The 24,329-nt window shown below is 40.6% G+C and overlaps 1 protein-coding gene across 1 annotated transcript in view; it reads left to right on the top strand.

Moving 5' to 3' along the window:
• The first annotated feature begins 2,104 nt into the window (after positions 1–2,104).
• Positions 2,105–24,329, top strand: part of LOC142467652 (immunoglobulin lambda-1 light chain-like) — a 59,992-nt gene continuing 37,767 nt past the window's right edge. Inside the window, exon 1 of the mRNA XM_075573596.1 lies at positions 2,105–2,148. The gene's annotated coding sequence lies outside the window, so the exon portion shown is untranslated. The remainder of the gene's footprint in view (positions 2,149–24,329) is intronic.

Here is a 24,329-nt window from a genome sequence, read left to right as displayed (position 1 = left end):
TTTCAGCCACGTATCTCCAGGCTACGGGTTTCAGACACGTATCTCCAGGCTACGGATTTCAGCCACGTAGCTCCAGGCTACGTGTTTCAGCCACGTATCTCCAGGCTATGGGTTTCAGCAACGTAGCTCCAGGCTACGGGTTTCAGCCACGTACAGTGGTGTGAAAAAGAAAGCACATCCTATTTGAATTCTATGGTTTTACATATCAGGACATAACAATCATCTGTTCCTTAGCAGGTCTTAAAATGATGTTAATACAACCTCAGATGAACAACAACACATGACATATTACACCATGTCATGATTTATTAACAAAAATGAAGCAAAAATGGAGAAGCCATGTGTGAAAAACTAAGCATACCTTATGATTCAACAGCTTTAGGACCACCTTTAGCAGCAATAACTTGAAGTAATCGTTTTCTGTATGACTTTATTAGTCTCTCACATCGTTGTGGAGGAATTTTGGCCCACTCTTCTTTACAACGTTGCTTCAGTTCATTGAGGTTTGTGGGCATTTGTTTATGCACAGCTCTCTTAAGGTCCAGCTACAGCATTTCAATCGGGTTGAGGTCTGGACTTTGACTGGGCCATTGCAACACCTTGATTCTTTTCTTTTTCAGCCATTCTGTTGTAGATTTGCTGGTGTGCTTGGGATCATTGTTCTGTTGCATGACCCAATTTCGGCCAAGCTTTAGCTGTCGGACAGATGGCCTCACATTTGACTCTAGAATACTTTGGTATACAGAGGAGTTCATGGTCGACTCAATGACTGCAAGGTTCCCAGGTTCTGTGGCTGCAAAACAAGTCCAAATCATCACCCCCCCCCACCACCACCGTGCATGACAGTTGGTATGAAGTGTTTGTGTTGATATGCTGTGTTTGGTTTTCGCCAAATGTGGCGCTGTGCATTATGGCCAAACACTCTCCACTTTGGTCTCGTCTGTCCAAATGACATTGTTCTAGAAGTCTTGTGATTTGTTCAGATGCAACTTTGCAAACCTAAGCCGTGCTGCCATGTTCTTTTTAGAGAGAAGAGGCTTTCTGCTGGCAACCCTTCGAAACAAACCATACTTGTTCAGTCTTTTTCTAATTGTACTGTCATGAACTTTAACATTTAACATGCTAACTGAGGCCTGTAGAGTCTGAGATGTAACTCTTGTTTTTTTTGCAATTTCTCTGAGCATTGCACAGTTTGACCTTGGGGTGAATTTGCTGGGATGTCCACTCCTGGGAAGATTGGCAACTGTCTTGAATGTTTTCCACTTTTCAATAATCTTTCTCACTGTAGAATGATGGACTTTAAATTGTTTGGAAATGGCCTTATAACCCTTCCCAGATTGATGGGCAGCAACAATTGCTTCTCTAAGATCATTGCTGATGTCTTTCCTCCTTGGCATTGTGTTAACACACACCGGAATGCTCCAGACCAGCAAACTGCTAGAACTTGGCTTTTATAGAGGTGGTCACACTTGCTGATGATCAATTAATCAAGGGCATTTGATTAGCAGCACCTGTCTGCTACTTAGCATTTTAATTCCTATGGAAGCAGTAAGGGTGTACCTAGCTTTTCTCACATAGCTTCTCCATTTTGACTTTATTTTTGTTAAATAAATCATGACACAGTGTAATATTTCATGTGTTGTTGTTCGTCTGAGGTTGTATTTACCTAATTTTAAGACCTGCTATGGAACAGATGATTGTTATTATGGGGAGGAGAGAGAGGGAGAAGAGAGAGTGCTCATTTTTGTGCACAGGTGTTTTCCAAAGTGTTGTACTGTATATACAGTAGGTGTACCTGGGGAGGTATATATGTAACTTGGGACTGTAGCAAAGACCTTTCTGTGTCTCACTCCAAAACATGTTGATAAAAAGAGACTAGCCTTTCAAAAGGGTCCCCAGGTGTTCAGGCTGTTTCTTTTCAATAGGTGTTTGTGTTTTGAAGTCTCACTCACACGCTGTTTCTTTAGCATTCAGGTCCCAGCCGATTCGCTCCTTTTATGGGCAACTTTTGACATTGAGGGCAGGAAATAAAGATAAAGCGAGGAATGGAAGGCCCTTTAAAAAGCCCCCACCTTGAGTCTGCTCAGTCAAAGGAAGCCACGATGGATTGTATCAAGCTCCTCTCTCTGCTTCTATTCTCTATATCAGGTCAGTTATTAGTAACGACCTTTTGTAATCTAAACCAGATTGTAGCAGGTAAATCGCCCCAATCATGCAGACGGCAGACTTTGATAAATGACCCCAAAGTCTCCTCGCTGCAAATCTAGGGCAAAAGTGGAACAAAACAACGTCCTCATATTTATCAATGCAAAGGTGCTGATATATTAAAGGGGTGCAAAAAACTGCACCACATTTTTACATTCCCTAGACTTTGATATAACAGCCCCAAAAAATCTAATTGCTGGGGAAAAAACAGAGCAGAAAACAACTGAAAGCAATTGGAGTTTCTCCTTTGATAAATTATTTTGCACTGGGTTTGCCTTGGTTTTGCAGCTGTAAGGCTTCAGTAAAAAAAAAACTCAATGGGTCTATCTAGTAAAGTCCGCAGAAGTAGGGCAAACCCAGTGGATAAAACAGCCTTATTCAGAAAGGAATCCCTCTGAAAGCAATGAGAATTTCTCCTTTGATGCAATTCTTTTGCACAGACGTTGTCCCATTTTTGTAACTGGAAAACTTTAGTAAATAACCCCTATGTATTTTTTTGTAAGGCAAAAGTGGTGATATTCTGGTGCAAAATAAAAGGCACAGGTATATCAAAGAAACACATCCTATTTAAAGTAAAACATGTATTTTTCTAGTCCAATTAGAATTTACAATTAAATTACAATTGTAGTAATATAAATAACCCAAATATATCCTGTTTCTTTATTTTTAAACGCTTGAATTTTCTGAACGGTTGGGCTCATATGTGACAGTTTTGGTAACTGCTATGCATTGTATACACTATAATGCAAATCCATTCTGTGATCAGCACAAATATATCCGCTGGTTAAATATATACATCTATCTCTGTAATGGTGTGATACTATAGATTTGAATTATTGTACTTTTTTTTTTTCCCTTTGAATTGTATTTTTGTATTGTGTTTTCAGGAGTCAGGGGGTACAAAAAGCAAAATGGGGTTAGGGTGGGATTAAAAGTAACATGGAACAATAATTAGGTTACAATTTAGATAGTACTGTATATGGTAAAATACAGTTTGTACAGGGACATTATACGTTTGTTTAATACGAGGTCTGATCCTTTACTGCACCAGGTTTTGATCCTGGTTTGATCTATGTACAGTAATATAGCTTTCTGCTAAACACATATTATGGTACATTTAAATACAGCGTGTAGCAGCTATTCCTATTTTCTCAGATTAGGAGAATTAGAAGGATTGTATTTTACCTGCAACGGTATCTCTTCCAACAGACCCATCTCAATCCAAAATGTGTTATATACTGTACTGAGTTTTACACAGAGAAAATCTTAGCAGTATATTTCCAGAATTAAGTTGCTAATAAAAACTGCATATACGCTTTCGCCAATTTATACGGACAACAAAAACTCACAGGTAGTCATCATTAATAAAAGTCTCCCAGCGAAAAACGGAACAAAATGTATCAAGAAAACCATTCCTTGAAACTAATTAGATATTTTCCTTTGATACATTTGGTCCTTTGGAATCTGTGTACGACTGTAAGCGTCGCAAACAGGTGTATTTGGCTCAGCATTGTGTTTGCCTTCATCTGGATCAATATACGGTAAGTACGGATATAGGAGAAAGTATCTGTTATCTAAATTTAGCGTAGGTTGAATTGGATGGATGGATGTCTTTTTTCAACCTCATCTACTATGTACAGTAACTATGTAACTATTTAAAATTGACACTTGTAAATCTAATTTAAAACTGCGTCCTCAAAGGCAAAACTTTTTTGTTTTATGCCAAGAAATGGGCTGTGCTAGGTATACAAATGTACAGTAAAGGGCACTAAAAAACAATTTCTGTGCACCCCCCCAAAAAGGGAGACAATTCGTCAAAATCATCCGACAAGATCAAGTGATCCATGAAAAGTCTGTCAATGGTGCTAGCGCATACATAAGCTGCTATGTATCAACCAATTATTTATTTCACTCAGCACAGATGCATATAATACAAAATGTATTATTTTGGGCAGTATTACTATTATAACTCATACGACACTAATCATTTATATTTGCCAATACTAGTTTATAATAAAAGTGCACATAATTCGGTTTTCATTTAAATTGTATCAATCAGGAATTCAGCATGTCGCAATGCGTCAAAATCCATTTTAAGTTATGAATTATGCCTCTTCTGTAGGAAATTCCACAATGACCTCCATATACAGGGCCCACAGTTTATGAAGGTTTCTACTGTTTTTAGCACAAACATTTTGACATAAATTTAAAAGAATATAATCTTAGTACAAAAACTCTAATATTTTTGCACCAGTTTTTCCACATTACTCTGACAAATGAATATGATGGGGTTAAATGATCAAAGTCCCCTGGCTACAAATCTAATAAATAAATGACCTTCTAAGTAATATTTGCTTACGGCCATTTTTTTAAAGATGGCAATCACCGTAAATGAGATAATACGGGGCAAAACACTACAATACAGGGAGGAAAGCACCAGACATACTGTACCTATTAACAATAGGAGAATGGATTTGTTTCCCCTTACATAGAGTTGACAGTGTATGCGATGCTATACAGAAAATGTTACAGGTATATGAAATCCCTGTCCTGAAGAGCATGCAATATCTCTTTGGTAGCTGAGGCACAGGGAGATAAAATGACTTGCCCAAGGTCACAATGAGCTGACACAAGGATTTAAACCAGGTTTACCTGATTCAAAGGCAGCATTCTTCCCACTTAGATCAGTGTTTTTCATTCCCGGTTCCTAGTTGCCCTTGGGTTCCCCAGGCATCCCTAAAGGGTTCCTTGCAGTGCTCAGATTGTTGGCAAATCTTACTAAATACAGAAGAATTTACAATGCATCTGATCTCAGACGCGCTATTAGAGAGGGTTGGGGATCCTCAGAATTACACTATATAATTATAGGGATCCTTAAACATAAAAAGGTTAAAAAAAACCCACTTACTTGGATACAGTACTACTGTCCCTGCACAACTCACTATTACAATCATAGTGTTGATGGGAAACATACTGTACTGAGACAATTTGAAAAAATGTTAGTGCATTAGTGTCCTCAGAGCACATCGGAGCCAGTAAGTAAATGTTTGGTGAAAGTATTGTGCTGTTGCTATTTTTTTTTAGACTATTGAAATGCTTTCTTGAATATAGTCAATGAGTTTTCCACCCAGACAGGTAATTAGTGCAGCAGGAGGACTGATAATATATATTGTACATTCATAGTTTGAATGCAGGCATATTGTATGTCTTGTATTGTATTGTATGTCTTTATTTATATAGCGCCATTAATGTACATAGCGCTTCACAGTAGTAATACATGTGCTAATCAAATAAATAACAGATAATATAAATAACAGATCATGGGAATAAGTGCTTCAGACATAAAAGTAACATTAAGGAAGAGGAGTCCCTGCCCCGAGGAGCTTACAGTCTATTTGAGCATATGTTGAGTGTTATGTACCAGGGTCACCTGGCTGCAAATCCATGGCAAAGTCTCCGCCCTATGTACCAAATAACAAATTCCCATTGAAATAAAATATTTTTTTCTCTAATACTGGTTCTCCAGATTGTCACCACTTTACCTTGATGCATTGCCAGATTTATGAAAGAAAAAATTCCCATATAATTCAGTATCTTTGGCTTTGATAAGTTTGGTGTGTTTTCCTGCTTCGAGTTTCACCTTGGTTTGATTTAACAGCTCGGAAACTGGGAGTGGGAGTTTTGGCTGGGGGACCCCTCTCCTCACCACGTTATTTGGACTTGCATTTGTATCTACTGACCACCATTGGTGATGTATTATGGACTTTGTTCTATGATGGACTATGTCCTATATCTGGATTGATCTTTTTGTGCTATTTAATATTCACTTTCACAGGAATCTGGATTATCAGCTATTACATTTTTTGTACCATTAGCTCTTACCATCAGCTTCTAGTATTTTCAGTACTTTCCCATTGTGTTTCCTGTCTGTGTGCAGCTGTATGCAACTGGGTTTTGTATGTTGCCCCTGTGTTTGCCCTATATATGGTCATTACATTTAAAATTGGTTTTTGTTACACTCTCTATTGCACGTTTAACTTGCTGCTTATTTCTGCATAACTTTGATCACATTTAACCTATATATATATATATATATATATATATATATATATATATATATATATATTGTATTGTATGCCATTATTTATATAGCGCCAAAAGTGTACTCAGCGCTTCACAAAGAATATAGTACAGGGAATTATAATTATACAATAAGTGCAGCAAAATCAGACAATAGGAAAGGAAATCCCTGTCCCAAAGAGCTTACAATCTAAGAGGTTTAATGGGAAACTTACAGAGACAGTAGGTGAGGGAGTAAGTGCTGTAGATGGCAGTGCTTGGTCACAATGTGTGGTAGGAGTGACTGAGTGTGGGACAATAGCCATGAGTGCAGACTATTGGGATACTTGATTTGTGGGGTGAGATTTAAGGCTGGTCAGTATTAAATGAAAAAAAAAATATATATACTATATATATATATATATATAGTGACATAGTCTCGAATATTAGGTAGCTTTCTGCCTGATTTTAGATCAGAAAGTACAGCCAGAGTGTAAATGTGATCTATCCCAAAGTTTCACAGTTACTGAGGCTGGTGTCTGGGCACCAGTACTCTGGTTTAGTGGTGTATCTGATTTTTCCATTTTTATATCTACCTTATTCTTCTAATCATTCATGGCATATCCACTTACCCTACACAGTTGATAAATTCACTCTGTCTACCATGGGCATGTGTGTGTCTGTTCACAACACATGTATCCTATATAATTTTTAGTTTATTTGATAGTTAGCATAGCTCTATATTTTATGCTTTATTGTATTGGCTTACAGTCATTTTATTTTATGTATTTTTAACCTTGTATTATAGATGTACTATCATTAGTGCACCTTTTTTAATTTAAATATTGTCTCCCATTCTATTTGGTAGCCATGTTTACACTTGGGTATTTATGGTGCCTACTTTGTTTAGTTTGTTATTGCCAGATGAAGTCATACTACTGACAATGAAACGCGTAGGGACGTCATAATCACATCATTCGCGCCAGTGGGAACATCGCGTGAATGCTGTGGGAACAGATCCGGCAACAATTCAGGTAAGAAAGGAAGCTGAAGCACTGCAAGCTGGTGGTTGGAAAAAGGCTCAGGAACCCGACTTGATGAAAAAATATATATTGTAGCTTTATTCGATTATAGACAGTTTAAAACACGGACAAGACATTGTCCAAAAAAGAAGAAAAAGACCTCCCATGGGAGGTATTTTTCTTATTTTTTGGACAATGTTTTGTCATGTTTTAAACTGTTTATGATCGAATAAAGCTACATTATATATACATTATATATTTTGTCATCAAGTCGGGTTCCCAAACCTTTTCCCAGCAGCCAGCTTGCAGTGCTCCAGCATCCTTTCTTACCTGGTCCTTGCTATTCGGCTTGGAAGCACGCCCACAGAGACAGACAAACTTTCACGGAAATAGTCTAACTGCACCAATGAGTGTGCTTACACCACTACCAGCAGCATAGCCGGAGACTGTCAGCACCGGAGATCCCCAAAAGGACGAACACAGGGGGTGAGCATATCTTCTTACCCTTTTTCATTTGAGGAGGTTTTGTAGTTATTAGCCTCCACAAAGCTTATTTCAGCTTATATCATACATTGAACTACAGTATATGCAGCTCACTCTCTCTAAAGCAAAAGACAGCTTGCACTATTTTGCAGCTACAATTCAGCCTGGACAGAGCCTCTGGTGGTGCCACAGCATGAAGCAAACCATGAGCAGAAGAGGACGTTCGCAGACGTATCTATCACCAGGCGGGTGACTGTGAGATTTTACTCAGCGTGCATTCACTCTTTGTTTGTGTGAGCATTTTTTGACATTTTCTTTACCTAGATTAAATTTATCATACAGATTTATACTATGGTGCATGCACTTTGTTTTTTTTTTGTTATCTTAGACCACATACACGCAAACACACACACACACACACACACACACACACACACACACACACACACACACACACACACACACACACACACACACACACACACACACACACACACACACACACACACACACACAATAAAGAATATCACTTGTGAGAACATTCAAATGTCTCAGACAGGTCTGCAACCCTGCCTTTCAACCATTATCACCTAGCATACAGTGCTTCTACTGCAGCAAGGGATTCTGGGAAATGACATGCAAATGAGCCCACATTGTGTCACCTTTTGCCTGAAATCCATTGTTACATAAGCAAATGCTCTGCTGTTCACACAACTTTTAAGCACAGCATGGGATTGGATGCAAAGACGTGACCGTCACAGGTGCACAAGGGAAAAATAAAGGAGAAGCCTGGGGACTAGGTAAGGGCAGGGATAAGTGCAGCTGAGGATATATGTGTCAAAAGCAATTTGTAACTATGATCCGTTGAATAAAGGCTGTTATATTCAGAACATTGTCTGCCTTATTTAATTGTTGTATCAACATATTAGATCAGACAACGATACTCTGTCAAGGACATAACCTCAGGGTTTCTAACCATCTGAAGAGGTACATATAAAACAATACAGCTCATGTAAGTAGGACAGAGGTGATTCTTGAGTCCCCTTACAGCCGTACACAGTCTCCATAAGCTGTTGCCCAGGGCAATTAGTGTCAGCACTCAATGGAAAGCATTCAACTAAATTTTAGAGAACACATTAGTACCTGCACTAGAGGGAGATGTAAAGGTGCAGTAAAGTCATGTGCCAGAGGCTAGCCCGTCAGGTCAAGTCTATGACACTGATCATATACTTAAATAATATAAAACCAAGTGTGTCTGGGTGTCCAGATCAAACAGAAATGTGATCTGTATTTAAAACAAAGCTTCTGTGTGACTCTAGCATATATTATTCCTAAGTGTGCTAGTGTCATAGGCACCCTCACTCTATAAAGGTAGAAGTGTGTGCTAGCCTATCAATAGTTAGTGTATTAACTATAGGTGTAAGCAGGTCCAATCTGAAACTGACAGCAGTTACCAAGCCATCAGTTAGTATCTGTTAGACACAGCCCACTGCAGAGCTCAAGCAGGGTTCAATGTTTACTGGTAATCCTCTTAATGTATGATAAGTGAGGAATGAGGTGTATGTGGTATCACGGCTCATTGGGAAAAGTATACTGTACTAGCAGCTAACATTGGGCTAAACTTGTCAGTACAGTGTCAGCTTATGCTAGTACATGTAGGTAGGGTACAAACCACTGAACATACAAAAATATCTGGTCACAGAATAGCCCTAGACAGTCTTAATGAGCTCTTTCCCATTGCAATAAAGATCAATCAGTAGAGGGGGAAGTGCTCAATCAGCAGTTAGAAAGTGAGTTTCACAGAAGTAGCAGAACTGTTATGAGCTGTGTAAGGTACAGCAAAACAAGCCGCAGCTAGTAGTAAATCTTATATAGATGCTTAGTCGTTTATCCCAAGAACAAGCACAGATCTTGTTGCTGGTGTAGTAAATAGATAGCAATGACAGTAGCTAATGATTTTCCATCAAAGCCTTTAGACGGAATAGACCCTGTCACATACATTGCCTGATTTTGGATAGGTACGACTAGCCACGGTGAAAGCCCCGTCCCTCCACTCTCTCTTGAGCACTAACCCTAGATCGAGACTGAAAGGCTGGAGAGAGAGAGAGAACACTTATTTAGTCTGGGGTTTAAGGTTTCCCTAGAGCAAAGTTTTTTCTCAATGTGATCCTCACTCCTACCCGTAATCTAGCTTTTTGCCTTTGGGGCAGTTATCTTGTACTCAGGAAATGAGGCACAGAGGCTCGCTACCTCTCCTTCAGTTCATAGCCATGATATGTGGTCATGATTGAAGAGAACATTGGTGACTGGTTCATACAGCTGCGGCCGCCTTTATCCTAGTGCGGCCGTAGCGGCGCAACTCTGATAACCGCGGGCAGATGCAGTATGTTTTTTTTTCCCCGGAGTATAGTGTGGTATTTTTGCTCTCGTAATATTAGCATTTTATTAGCGCTGTCTGCAATACTGCAATAAGGTCTAAAAACTCAGGGGGGCGTTCACGAGCTGTTGTCTTCAAAGTCTAATACTTTAGCAGTTCAACCTACGTCAGTACATAGTCTGCGTGTGCGTGTGCGCGCGCAGTAATTGTAAATTTGCATATTTATACATGCATGTGCAGTGCTGTATGTCTCATTTGAAAATTGTTGAAACGCATAGGCGTGTACTGTAACAGTATCACATTTCGGCATATACAGCGCTCTCCCCTCGCTCGCCCCCGCACACACACAGGCTAATTTACTGCATTGCAGTATTTCAACTTCTTATCTTATCTACAGTACAGTACACCTCTCCCACACCGTTCCTTTGAATGTGTGTCTTTCTGGTTTCAATCGCATTCCTTCTTGATAGCTGATGATTACTGCGCATGCGTCTGTAAGTTCACCACTGCTTGCTTGCGAAGTTCAAGCGTGAGTGACCAAAAAAAAAAATATATTTTTTCTCCTCATTTTTTGTTTTTATTTTCTCCACAAGCCTGCCTAAACCATCTTGATATTACGATATTCAATCTGTGCTGTTGCGTTTGACTTCACATGGTTGATTTGTGTGCTTTTTATGTATTTGGGGGTGTAGGGATCAAATTATTATGATTTCCTGTCTTTTGAAAATGTAATTTCTTTGAACAACAGTACAGCTAATCCTTCATGCAGCTGTACCCTTTACCCCCTCCCTCACGCACACACACAAGGCTCGCTCAAGGATTTGAACCTCTTATCGACAGACAACTCTCCAGAACCATTCCGTTTCTAAAGCTTGTCATTGTGTTTTTAATCGTCCGTCCCTAGCCGAGCATCACCTCTCTGCGCCTGCGTGTAATCCTCTTTGGGATGGGAGCTACAGTACATAGCTGATGATTACTGCGCATGCGTCTGTAACTTCACCACTGCTTGCTTGTGAAGTTCAAGAGCTTTTGACTGCGACACTGTGCGTTTGGCTGCACATGGTTGATTTGTGTGCTTTTTATGTATTTGGGGGTGTATGGATCAAATTATTATGATGACCTGCCTTTTGAAAACAAGTCATTTCTTTGAACTACAGTACAGCTAATCCTTCATGCAGCTGTACGCCCCTCCCCCACGCACACACACAAGGCTCGCTCAAGGATTTCTACAGCCCATCTTCTCCACTACTCATCCACGACGCTGCCGCCGCTCTCCCGGAAACCCACAGCCCATCTTCTCCACTGCTCTTCGACGCCGCTGCTGCTGTTGTCCCTGAAATCCACGGGTCACTTTCTCCATTACGCTTAGACGACTCTGCCGCTTCTCGCCCGGAAATCCACAGGTCGCTGTCTCCATCCTTCTTCGACGATGCTGCCGCTTCTCTCCAGGGAACACCCATCTCATCCTCCGTAGCACCCATCCACCCAGATGTCTACAGCACGCCATGCACAAGAACCAGCTCATTAGACCACATGCTGAACGGGTTAAGTGTGGATATCCCCGCAAACTCTACTATGCTGATAGATCTGCTTTTAGAGACCATGCTAAATATTAATCAACGGATGGAGAAGATGAATCGACGGATGGAGAAGATAGAGACTGACATAGCGGGGATACATAATTTGCTCGGTGTTCATGCCCCTGTATCACCGACGCCGGAGCAGGAGGGTGGCATGGATGTGATGAATGGGACCTTTGACCGCCTTCCAACACCAAGCACACCCCCTCCACCAGAACAATTTGTGTACATGTATGCTGTTGAGGAGGAGGATAACATGACAACCCCGTCAAGACCACGCCAGGAGACAACACGGCAACCAAGACAGGAGGAAAGCTTCCTCCGAGACAACCTACCCTCGCCCGCTGCCACAAGCATACCTGCTCCCAGAAGCACACCCGCTCCCAGAACCCAACCTACATACGCTTGCATCGATACGGTGCCCGACATCATCCTGCGCGAGCTGCCACCGTCACTTAGGGAGAAGTATAGGGTGATGAGTGCTGGTTTACCCCAGAAGTATGGCATGTTAATTTTTAAGCACCACGTGTCCTACTTGGTGTACTGCGGGTGGGCCAAAAATGTCAACTACGCTGGAAATCGCGAAAAAAGGGCGCTTCCTGTAAATTTAAGAAGGACTATTGTGGAGGAATTGCGGCGCTATTTTTCAATTTCAGTTCCTTTAATGAAAATCGTTTGAGACTCCATTAATGGCATTTTGCGCCATATAAGGCATCGGCCCTGGAAGGACAATCTGGTGGGGATCGAATTTGCGTGACTGTTCAACTGTTGTTTATTTTTTGTAAATGTTTTGGCTTTCTGTACTTTAATAAAGGAGATGTTGCATGTTTTAACTTGTATTAATAAAGAAATGTTTTTAATTACTGTACACAAGACCTGCACAATTCCACTCCCCGAGGGCCGCAAACAGGCCCGGTTGTCAAGGTTATCCTTAAAACCGGGCCTGTTTGCGGCCCTCGCGGACTGGAGTTGTGCAGGCCTGACTGACTGTTCTGTACACCATCCTACTGTAACTGTTTTGACTTTCTGTACATAAATGTTTTCACTAGCAGTAAACCATACACCTGTTAATGTTGTACACTTAAAATGTTTTTAAATTGTATTTGTAAATAAATATTTTTGTACTTACTCCACCAATAAAAGAAAATGTTGATTTGTTTTAAGTTGTTCCATTGTCTCCTTTTATACTGCAACAAAATACAGTGTTTCTAGAACATCATCTGTCGCATTAATCGCGGCCCAGACACACTTTGGTGGTTGCTAGGCCTGTCCTTGGATACCTGATTTGTTTGCTAGTATGTAATACACACACAGAGCCTAAAGAATGAATGAACCCCTCCACTGTCTGCTCCTAACAGGACTGACACTGGAAGGGCCCAGGAAAAAGAAGTAGCAGCCAGGAGGCTATGCTATAAACGCATCAAGTGTTCTTTTTTTCCCCTGTCACTAGGGTGGCTATCTGCGTCTTGCTCAGCATTATAATAATGCACTAATAGCAACAGCTTGCTCGGGGGTGATGTAGGACCTATTTCTGGACAGAATCACACAAGCAGCTTCCTTCATTTTCCTGTAGCAAATTGCTTTAGATATTTCCTAACATTTGACTGGACCACAATTACACTTTGTGTTTGTAGGACAAAGTCCTGAATCCGGTGCATCAAAAAAAACCTTTGGAGGAAGACGATATGTAGACGATATGATAAAACACTGCAATAAGTGCGAAACGCATCAAAGGACGTTTACCTGTGATGTGTCTGCCTAGTGCTCATTAAAATGTATTTTAATCTCATTGCTTCAAGTCCAGCTTTTTTTCAATCACATCGATGTGCACCACCATTTTTCTGGTTTTTATTTTGTCAGAATTACACTTGACTGCAAATGTTCATACCTCTTTCATGTCATTGCATATTTACTGGAGTAGGCATTCTGCTTTATTCTGGCAATAAATCTGCTTTCATTCCTCTGAAGGCAACCTGTATGACAACCGTTGCAGAGCGATTACACAGATAACTTTCTCCCACACACCTTCTTTGGATAAGAGCAGGATTTCTGAAGTGTTAGAACGATTCCCTTTTTTCTTTCAGTCTGCTTTGATCTGAGAAAGTTCTAACGGAAGACAAAGGGAATTACTCTTTTACTGTTGAAAAGTGCCGTCTGCTTCTTCCAGTGCTAACTGAACTACCAACTTTTCTGATTGGATTTGTTTCTATACCTTTTTTTCTTCGTGAAGCTTCTCATTTCCTTTATGTAATATTTCCATCTTTGCTGATGACACTAAATTGTGTAAGGTAGTAGAATCAGAGCAGGATGTAAAATCTCTCCAGAATTACTTGGAGAGACTGAAAACTTGGGCAGGTAAATGGCAGATGAGGTTTAATACAGATACACGTAAGTGTATGCATTTGGGAAACAAGGATAAATTAGGGGAATCCTTGATGGAGAAGGATTTAGGAGTGCTTATAGACATCGGGCTTAACAATTGTGCCCAAAGTCATGCAGTATCTGCAAAGGCAAACAAGATCGTATCTTGCATTAAACAGGCAATGGATGGAAGGGAAGTAAACATAATTATGACCCTTTATAAAGCATTAGTATGACCACACCTTGAATATGGAGTACATTTTTGGGCACCACTCCTTAGAAAAGACAATATGGAACTAGAGAAAATGCAGAGAAGAGCCATCAAATTAATAAAGGGGATGGATAATCTGATTTTTGAGGAGAGGCCAGCTAAATTAGATTCATTTACATTAGAAAAGAGACGGCAAAAAGGGGATATGATAACTATATACAAATACATTCAGGGAAAGTACAGTACAAGGAGCTTTAAAAAGAACTATTCAGCCCAAGGGCAGAACAAAGGACACAGGGTCATCCTTTAAGGTTGAAGGAAAGGAGCTTTTGCTAGCAACAATGGAAAGGGTTCTTTACAGTAAGGGAAGTAAAATGTGGAATTAATTACCCATGGAGACTGTGATAGCAGATACAATAATTACATAGTTACGTATAGTTACATAGTAGATGAGGTTGAAAAAAGACGTACGTCCATCAAGTTCAACCTATTCTAAATTTAGACAACAGATACTTTATCCTTTAACTATACTTACTTATTGATCCAGAGGAAGGCAAACAATACCCCCCAGAGTCATATCATCCAATGATGTCTCATAAGGGGAAAAATAAATTCCTTCCTGACTCCAAGAATTGGCAATCTGATTAATCCCTGGATCAAAATATTTCCCATGTATACTTATTTGGTATATCCCTGTATACCTTTCCTATCTAAAAAGATGTCCAACCTTTTTTTGAACAAATCTATTGTATCTGCCATCATAGTCTCCATGGGTAATGAATTCCACATTTTAACTGCCCTTACTGTAAAGAACCCTTTCCTTTGTTGCTGGTGAAATCTCCTTTCATCCAGCCTTAAGGGATGGCCCGAGTCCTTTGTACTGCCAATGGGATGAATAGTTCTTTTTAAACTCCTTGTATTGTCCCCGAATATATTTGTATATAGTTATCATATCCCCTCTTAGACGCCTCTTTTCTAATGTAAATAAATCTAATTTAGTTAGCCTCTCCTCATAAATTAGAATGTCCATCCCCTTTATTAATTTGTTGGCTCTTCTCTGGACTCTCTCTAGTTCCATAATGTCTTTTCTTAGGATTGGTGCCCAAAATTGTACTCCATATTCAAGGTGAGGTCTTAATAGGTATGTTCAAAAAAAGGTTGGACATCTTTTTAGAAAGGAAAGGTATACAGGGATATACCAAATAAGTATTCATGGGAAGGATGTTGATCCAGGGAGTAATCTGATTGTCAATTCTTGGAATCAGGATGGAATTTATTTTTCCACTTATGAGATATCATTGGGTGATATTTTATTGGAATTTTTTGTTTGCCTTCCTCTGGATCAATATACTGTAAGTACGGATATAAGATAACGTGTCTGTCGTCTAAATTTAGCATAGGTTGAACTTCATGGACGTATGTCTTTTTACAACCTCATCTACTATGTAACTATACTGTGACTGAGAGCCTACTTCTGAGAGACTTTCAGCTCTGCCTGAGCCTTCTCATACTTCTTCTTCCAATCAGCAATAACTCCCTCACAGCAGCTCTTTTTCTCATCCATGGTGGTAATAATAGCATTCACCGTCCCCAGCTCAGTCGTCAGGTCTTCAAAGTCACTATGCAAGCGACGCTCTGTGTTCAAAGTCCCACAATCAAAGGCAACTGCGAATAAATCCCTCTATAGCTTGGCATTAGCTTCTATATCCTTTTCCAATCATTCATGGAGGAGAGCACCATAATGTCTGGCATTTTGCAGTGCATCTTCAGGGCTTGTCAAGGGATCATCAATTAATTGTTTATTCTCTGCTTCCCTGGTACTGTTTGTTGAGAGTTTCTCACTGTCAAAACCAGACAGACACTTCTTTGGGTTACACAACTTCTTCCTTGGGCCCTCTGGAGATTCTGCCATTCCCGTGATGAATCTTCCATGCGCTCTAGCCTGCAGGGCATCTCTGTTCCCTTCTGATGTCACAGTGTCATCTGCGGACATGTCTTCAACTTCCACAGTGAGTTGAGAACCTCTTTTCTTTATCTTCCTCTATACTTTGGAAGACTTTGGCATATCAGAGATACTGAGATCCCCTTTTTTGCGGAAACGTCTGCAATTGCAAGTTGCAGTAGTAGGCGGAAATATTTGGAAATCAATTGGTCCTATCCTTGCTGTCTATGTTCATGTTCCAGGACGTCGGGACAGTAGTCTTTTGTGTGTCCAGGGACCCACAACATCCTAGAGGTTTCACTGGTGCATCTTGTTTCTGGGACCATATAAGAGACATCTGCATCATCATAAGGCATGAATGGAGACTCTTTCGTGTGGCTGGGCTCATTACAGTAAAAAAAAACATATTTTACTCTACATTCTGGCACTTTCAGGTGTATTCTTCACACTGACTTGGGGAGGCGATATTGCATGAATATTCTCAATATATGCTAGAACCATAGCTAGTAGTCATACAGGTAGGTCAGACTTAACCTGCAGAGTTCATAGCTCTTACAGGTGTCTCTGTAGGCTTTTTATTTTTGCTGAGAGGCATTTTAAAAACCCATGTTTTCTTTTGGGGGGAGGGGTTTCTGTACACGTAATGGAGTAGACTTTTTTTTCTGAATAGGTACGTTGTGTGGGTCTCCATCTGTAGCAGTTCCTCCAGTCCAACGGTGGCCTTTGTGGCTTTATCCAGCGCTATATACTTTTTCTGCCTGGATCTGTATTGGCTCTTTATTTCTGGTCACCTCTGCACGTGGTTCCTCCGTTGTTTCTCCTGTTGGTCAAGCTGTTACAGAAATTAACGGTCTACAGGGCCCCTTTGAATTTCCGGGGACACCTCTCATCCCACTTCAAGCACCATATGTAATGTAGGAGATGTGTGTAGAGGTTTTAAAAGAGAAGACATATTTTTAAGGGAAATCAAAATAGGCTATTATTAGCCAACAGTTTATATATTTCAGCAAAAAGAAGCCATATTAGTCCCTATCTGAGGGTTGGGGGCTAGCCCCATTATGAACAATTACAAAAGTTCAATGTGGATGTCAGTTACCTTCAGGCCCGGTTTACTCCTCTCTGGCTAGGAGGGGAAGAAAGAGTTTTAAAGTCCTCCTGCAGACTTCTAACCATGGCGGTCCAAGGTCCAGTGCCTTCCTTGGTCAGATTGACTAGTCTCCTACATGATCTCTTCAGAGATCCAGGGTCTGTCCCTGGATCAGAGATCTCCCTGCTTTCACTACTGTACGGTTTTAAAGCCTGCTAATGAGCCAGCCAGGGACTGATTAATTGCTTCAGGCTGTAGATTAACAAGCTGCATGCTGAACTCAGTAACTAATGATATGATTTTCCATTACAGTCTTTATGTCACCAAAGGTGCTTAGTATTGTAATGTTCTTGTGTTCACCATAAAAATAACAGATTGCTAACTTTTAAAGGACTTTTAATGTTGTGCCTCAGTGCAGCTGGAGATGCAAGGCCAGCTGGGGCAGCACTGGCCGCTAGGGCAACTTCAGCAGCAGCTGGAGCTGTGACTGGAGCGGTGAAGGGAGCAGATGGAGGAGGAATGACATACTATACTCCTCTAAAGGAACCTTCGTGAGAAATAGGGCCACAGTCTCCTCTTGCTTGTATTCCTCAAGGGGAGGCTGTCTGCTTGATGGACCTGAAAAAAATGATATAATATAATCAAATACAGGTATTCAGAACGTGATTACATATAAGAGCTTTTGGATATATATGGTTTGACTAAAACTACAATTTTTGAACATGTCTCTTTATTTGGAGAACATTTTAGCAGGACAAAAAACAGAGGTGCTCATCCACAAACTGTTGCAAATTTTTAGAAGGGCTTTACTTCCATGCACATGAATGAGAGTTGAGGCATGATACAGTTTATCACCCTTTTGTGGAGAAATTATATTTAGATGTACCTCTCATTTTCCAGTATGTCCTGTACATTTTTTTTTTTTTATAACTTGTATTTTATTGGTGTGTAAATACATGATATATATGAAAAACATATCCAATACATGGTAAACAGGGTAGCATATATTACATAATGATGTAGGTATAACATATTTAATGAGCCCACGCGGTTTTTCGAGCCCTACTCCGCCGCGTAGGTAAAGATCTTATTTTAGGTGATGTGTATCCATGGTATAATAATATTTGTTACAAACAAGGAAAAATAAATAAATAATAATAATAAAAAAAATTAAAAAAAAGGGGAGGAGGTAGGTTAGAGGGGGGTGGAAGGAGGAAAGGGAGCATATAGGGTGAGGATGTAGTGGTATCAGGAGTCTACTAAGACGGCTCATGCACTATAGAACCTTGTAGAAGATCGTGTGACAGTATAAGTAGTCAATAATGAGTGGGAATGGTGATCCAGCTGTAAACTTAGTTTCCACTCCACCCAAGGAGAACGCATCTATTACTATTATAGCCAAATTGTGTCACGCTCTACCCCTGGGATGTCTGTCTGAGCTAGCCATGGGGCCCAAACTTTTAAGTAGTTGTCACCAGTATCATTAACTAGGCTTGTTAGCTTTTCCATCTGGCAAATATACCAAATACGGTTCCGAATCTTTGGGATAATTGGAATTTCGGGGCGTTTCCATAATGCTGCGATCTCGCACCGCGTAGCTATTGCAAAATGTGCATATAGTTTGTTGTTGGATTTTGATAGGCCCTTTAGAGGTCTGTTTAGGAGAAACAACCACGGGTCTGGGGGAATTGTGAGATCAAACATTCTCTGGATCCAATTTCTGATCTTTTCCCATATCGGGGATATCCGCGGACAGGACCACAGCATATGTAACAGGTCAGCCGTTCCTCCACATTGTTTAGGGCACAATGGAGAGGACCCTGGTATGAACTTAGATAATTTGAGTGGGGTGAGGTACCATCTCATGAGGACTTTATATGCGTTCTCCTTCAGTGTGGTGCACATAGAGCTTTTTGCAGCTCCTAAAAATATAGTATTCCATTCATCGTCCTCTAAGGACTCCCCAAGGTCTCTCTCCCATTGGGTACGGAATGAGGGTATTTGTTGTTTTGAAGTTGTAGGCTCGATTACCTCTCCGTATATTGTAGATATGAGTCCCTTTGTGTCGGTTTCTGCTCGACAGAGCTTTTCGAAATTCGTCAATGGGGGGTATGGGGTGAATTTATTATAAAATGCTCTGATCTGAAGGAATTTGTAGAATTCAGTATGGGGAATATCATTTTCTTATCTGAGTTGGTCAAATGATTTAATTTTTAGATCGAAGCCCTCCAGATCTTTGAGTCTATCATATCCTTTGTGTCTCCAGATTGAGTGATTATGACCAATAACACCCGGCGCAAAATTAGGATTGTTCCAAATAGGTGTCATCAGCGAGTTTGCTGATGTGAGTGAGTTTTTCAGTCTTGATATTTCCCAGACAGATAAAGAGTTAGTCGTTGAGGTGAGTGGGAACAAAGTGTCTTTTCTTGACGATTTAGGTAGCCAAATCAAATTATTAAGCTCTAATGGGGAGCAAGCAGCAGTTTCTTGCTCTACCCATCTTTTTAATTTAGGATCGGAATGCCATTGAATGATCTGGCTTAATTGAGCTGCTTTAAAATATGACAACAGGCAGGGTACCACTAAGCCCCCTGCTAAAGTAGGTCTCTTCATGTTTAATTTATTTACTCTCGGTTTTTTACCTCCCCAGATAAAGTTGGATATTTCAGACTGAAGTGAGAGTATATCCTTCAGTTTGAGTGGCACAGGCAATGTCTGGAAGAGGTATAGGATACGTGGAAGTAAATTCATCTTCACGCTGTGTATCCTTCCTATCCAAGAAATCTTCTTGGAGGACCATCTGATTAGGTCTTGTTTTAGAGTCCGAATTAGTTTGGGATAATTTGCTTTATAGATGTTTTTTGCATCTGTACATTTTTAACATGTTTTAAAAGGCTAACATCAGACGTCTGGAATGCATTTATTTAAAGCCAGAGACAGAACATGAAACACAGACAGAGTTCAGTGCTTTCTGTGTTTCATGTTCTGTCTCTGGTTTTAAATATTTATTGCTATGCTCAGTAGCACACCTCTTTGACACTTATACGCATATATATATATGTGTTTTGGTTATTTTGGGGGTTTAATATGAGCTTGTAGGGGTTCTGTGTGTTTTGGAATGCATTTAGACAGCAAGATGAGATGAGGGGCACAGGCCAAAAGCTAAAGCAGTGGGGTGATCGTTAGCAGATTCTTCAGTGAACCTTTGGCAATCCATGAGCTATTTTTAAAAAAATACAATTTTATCATAGGGTTGAGGCATGGGGTCTCTGAAGCTGAACCCCATTAATTTTAGCTCTGATGACCCCCTGCTTCCGGAGAAACAGGTCTCTGTAGGGTGTGCCAGTAGCCACTCAGCTTGCAGGGATCACATAATGGCCTCATTTCAAATCTTCCATGCTGGACGAGCTAGTAGGAAGCAGTGACATCATCTGGTGAGGCTTCTTATTGGCCCACATTACCGACCGGGGGCTTTAAACTTTGCCGAAATACCAGCACCCCCTTCGGAAGTCTGTATCTCAGGAAGCAGGCGGTCCCAAAGCTGAAATTAATGGGATTAAACTCCTGTTTGAAAACTATGTTCAAAAATAATTTAAAAAGTGCATGAATTGCCTCCAATGAGAGTATAAGCAGGTTGCTAATGTTGAATCTTAGATAAGATTAGTGCTAGTTACAATGGGTTTTTAGATACATTTCATAAAATGATTAATCAGGTTTTACATGAACTCTTTGAGATACTGATACTGGTTTGTAAACATATGAGGACACACATGTAAATGTGTGACATGTTATTTAGCTAAGTACTCCTCATCTGTTTCTGTGAGTGCACTGCAAATAAGACATTCATCTTTGTTCTGATGTTCAAAGTTGTGTATAAAATGACATGTATTCATGAGATTGGAAATATAGTGTATTATATATGTAGCCAGGTCACCTGATGGCTACTATTCTGCCCCTGTACTGGCAGTAAGCCCTAGTACAATCAGGTTGCCAATAGTTGATATGGGGGTTTCCCCCTCTTTGGTGCTGCACTTGACTGACAGTGGGAGGCGGTGACATCAGGCCTGGGCTTGACCAATCATGAGACAGACCTGTGCTTTCCTCCTGGCTTTACTTATGGGCAGTGTGGCCCCAAATTTGGGAGTGCATCTACCCACTTGAGAGAGGCAGGTCACATAGTCAATAGCCTGATTATTGGGCCTATTGCTCTTCTTCCCTCCGGGGGAGAGTGAGTGTGTACCATACCTCTGCCTCTGTTAGAGGGATGGGGAAGAGCTGGGACTGTTGTGGGTGCCCTTGGCCTGTAGTGAAGATCCAGGGACCATCCTTCAGTGGTAGCTGAGAGACTGCATCAGGCAGAACTCTGCCTTGTTACTGTGCTGTACAGTGAGGACAATAAACCGTTCCTGCTGTTATACCTCCTGCCTGGTGGGTGACCTTACTGGGGGAAGAGGTAATCATTCTACCGTGGGAGATCACCTTTAGTTCCCTGGAACCTACGGCAGATGGAGGCGCTGCACTGCTAAAGAATATGTAAGGTAGGAACCCAAGAAGCCTAGTCCGGTATCCCCACTACCACCGGCGGACGACTCAGGTATAATGCACCACACAAACCGTAATGGTCAAATCTCCCACCGGGTAGGGGAAACACTGTTACATATATGCACAGTATTTTCACATACCAGGTCTCTCCAGATCCTCTCCAGACCCTCACTCCAAGAAGCCCCACTACAAGAGATTGACGATTTTTCTTTTGCAAATTTGAATCATCTTCGTATCGCTGGTTACATCTGAGAGAGAGCTTACTCTGCTAAATTACTTTCTCTCTGCATCTGTTGTATTTGCTGTTATTCACTTTTTTTTAATTTGTGTGTGTCAGAAAACCTTTGTTTTAGTTAATCTCATCTGGTCTCAGTAACTTATAGCCCTCAGTACATATTATTACTATCAACAAAATAGATATGCTAGTAGTAGACGACAGTGGTGCACTGCTAACCATCAGCTGGTTTAGCTCACACTGCTAGAGCTGGAACCTAGAAAAGCAAGGGCTGTCAGTTTTACTCTTGTCGGGTCTGACACCATTCTAATCATTAGGTTTGTGCCTTAGACGTATAAATTCTATATAGTTGTTATGGAAAACATTTTAGGAAGTATGGGGTGGGACTTTTTTAAATTTACTTTGCATAAGCACTAGCATATCTCTCAGCCAGGTACCTCAGGTGAGCTCCTTTTCAGCACAGGAATGGCTCCCTAATTTATTTGGAGGCATGTTTGAGGGGATATATTCAACTGGATTCTCTCTCTCCTTCTCCTCTCTCTGCTCCCTTAAAAAAACGTGCGTATGGTATTCAATGACGGATTTGAATGAATTTGCTCGACTTTTTCAGTACTCAATCTGCAAATGGTTTGTGGTGGAGGTATGGATTTGGTCTAAACAACACCAAGCTCGGGTGCTGCTGAATTGGGGTGAAATGAAGGACAACGGTAGACCCCCTCCAGTCTTCTTCACCTGGGCAACATGGTCAGCACTTTTTCATCATGTCCATTAATCTCACCGTGTTCCGAAGGACATTAATCCGGGTAAGGATCCTATCCTTAATTAACTGCTTCACTGTGGTGCTGGTGCGGGAGCATAGAGACTCTAAAAGTGTGAAGTTATTGTCAACCACTCCAATGATTAGGATCTTCAGTTGTTCTTCCGGGAATTTTAGGCTGCTAATCCTGGCTGCCCCAGAAGTAGGACCAGATCCAGCAGATAAGGTGGATGCCTGTTTAGCAATGCCAAAACGTTTGCAATTTAGCTGATACGGTTAAGTTATTCAGTTTGAAAAGTGTATTTATTTGAAATTCCAACATGCTCATGGGGGATAGGTAACACACATGCGTAATGCATCACTAATGATTATACTTTCCACCCATGCACTTGTGCAGCGTATTGTTTAATGCGTCTCAGCGCTATGATCCCTGTTCATACAGGTAATGTCACGATGGTTGTTTTATTAACAAGGTCATTTTTGTATCTCATTAACTTTTAGGATACCTGTTAAAATGAAGAAATATCACATCCATTAATTAAATTGGTAACGGTCATTAATTGCTCAAAAGAGACAGACTTCTGTGGATCTAGCTCATGGTGATCCATTAAAAACATCCTAAGTTAATTTATTAGTAATTAACTTTAAAATTACAATAATGAAGGGTAGATACTCAGAAGACCGTTATATGTTTATTCATATGTTAAATGTGGTTAACGGGACGATAAGCTGTAATGCATATCCTCAAAGATGAATAGCGTTACGATGTCCTTTGGTTACCCTGAGAAATATCGGATTGTTTACTTTTAATGGACGTTTGGCACGAGTGCTACCTACATGATTGTACTGAGTGTAGGACTTAAACCTTTCATTACGTGTCCTACAAAGATATTTATGATGGAACATATTGATGGCAAAAATTCATCAACAGATGCATCTGATATTGGAGAATCAGCGGCTCAGTGAGATAAGACACTGACTGAAGCAGGGGAACCTGGTTCAAGTCCTGGAGTCGGCTCCTTGTGACCTTGGGCAAGTCACTTTATCTCCCTGTGGCTCAGGCACCAAAAACATAGATTGTAAGCTCCACAGGGCAGGGACCTGTGCCTGGAGAATATCTCTGTAAAGAGCTACGTAAAACTAGCAGCGCTATACAAGAACATGCTATTATTATTATTGCGTAATTTCCATATATGTAATACAGCAAATGAAAATATAACTTGTCAGCACATTCACATATCTCAGACAGGTGTGCAGTCCTGCTTTTCACTATTATCTCCTAACATAAAGTGCTTCCACTCCAGCAAGGGATTTTGGGAAATGACATGCAAATGAGCACACAGTTTCATCTTTTGCTTCAAATCCATTTTGACACGGAACCCTTATAGTGCATGCTCGCTGCATTACACAGCTCTCAGCACAGCCTGGGTTAAGATGCATAGCCAGTAACCCTACTCACAGACAGCTG

The sequence above is a fragment of the Ascaphus truei genome, chromosome 16 (assembly GCF_040206685.1).
Source record: "Ascaphus truei isolate aAscTru1 chromosome 16, aAscTru1.hap1, whole genome shotgun sequence".
In the NCBI taxonomy this organism is placed as follows: domain Eukaryota; kingdom Metazoa; phylum Chordata; class Amphibia; order Anura; family Ascaphidae; genus Ascaphus; species Ascaphus truei.
Note: the sequence above shows the minus strand (reverse complement) of the source record. Positions and strands in the feature narration are given on the sequence as shown.